The following is a 1,368-nucleotide window of genomic DNA, read 5'->3' on the forward strand; positions in this document are numbered from 1 at the left end:
AATACCTACAATATCCTTTTTGTCATATTCCTTAAAATTTATAAAATATTATAACAATAAAAATAAGTTATAAGAGTCATTTGATATAAAGCAAAAATCAGTTTAACAGTCTTTTTTTTTTCAGTTTAACAGTCTTATATAGATGCTTGTCTACAGCAATAGTGAAAATATATTTTTCTCAATATAAATTTTAAATAACTTCAAACATATTAACTGTATATTTCAAAATAACACATCACTATTAGTGTTTTCTTAAGTGAACATAAATATATAAAGTCTTTTTGTTTGTTTGTTTTGTATTTAGTAGAGTTTAAAATCCTGGCTCTTACTGTGGTACAAGCCCAAAATAAGAACAATTTTTAGACATTGGATTTCATTGTAATAAGGCTGTACTTCAATGACCCTCATATCACCAAAGGATTTTACCTCCATCGTAGCTAAGCTGAGAGTTGATAGTTCTGCTGCACCAAGAAATGAACTGTAGGCACGATTTTTGGATACAGACTTCCTGCTATGGTAAAAACTATTTGACTTGAGTGAGTGATTTTATTCTCAGCCCACAGAGAACAGGTTACATTCATTTAAGAAATGGTGTATGTTTAAGATGGTCTATCTATAAAGTCATTCACCAACTATTTCAATGAACAATGGTTCTGCTTGGAGGGTGGCACAGACATTAGGTAAGGGTAAGGATTTGGTTCATTAGCTGTGATAATTTGGAAAAGCATTCATCTCAGAGAAAGAGTAACTTATAAAGTCCACTTCTTCAAACTTGATACAAGAGTTACAAACATCAAGCAAAGGATTCAGTCTTACTCTTTGTTGTTCTCTTACAAGCCACCTCCTTAGTTAATCGTCTAAGTTTCTTTTGGGTATATAAATACTTTTGAAATATATGAGCTGTTCTGAAAGCCATAGTATAGTGTAAAAACATGAAATAAACAATACTACTAATAGAGAGGCTGAGATAGGAGAAGCAAGATTTCAAGACCCTTATGTGGTACACAGCCAGACACTGTCACAAACAAACAAGCTGAAAATGTATATAAATTGTACAATATTGGACCTATTTTTCCAATTACCAAATTAAAGAGTCCATTGGATGACAATGAACAAATTTCTAATTCCTCATATTTTTGGAATTCAATCGATTAGGATACGATGGCAATATTAATTTTCATATTAAGATATTAGGAAAAAGTAATTGTCACCTCCTGTTGTTTTTGTTGTAAGAGGTAGAATTAAGTTTATGTGGATTTGTTGAAAGATTACTTTCTTGCTTCTTTAGGGTGTAGTTTTACTCCTTATGTTGATGTTTTCCATCTATTATCTTTTGTAGGGCTGGATTTGTGGAAAGATATTGTGTAA

The 1,368-nt window shown here is 31.0% G+C and overlaps 1 protein-coding gene across 1 annotated transcript in view; it reads right to left on the reverse strand.

Annotated features, from left to right (window-relative positions):
• Atox1 (antioxidant 1 copper chaperone) overlaps nt 1-1,368 on the reverse strand; it is an 18,936-nt gene that overhangs the window by 4,894 nt on the left and 12,674 nt on the right. The gene's annotated exons all lie outside the window — the stretch shown is intronic.

Source organism: Mastomys coucha, unplaced genomic scaffold, assembly GCF_008632895.1.
Source record: "Mastomys coucha isolate ucsf_1 unplaced genomic scaffold, UCSF_Mcou_1 pScaffold5, whole genome shotgun sequence".
In the NCBI taxonomy this organism is placed as follows: Eukaryota; Metazoa; Chordata; class Mammalia; order Rodentia; family Muridae; genus Mastomys; species Mastomys coucha.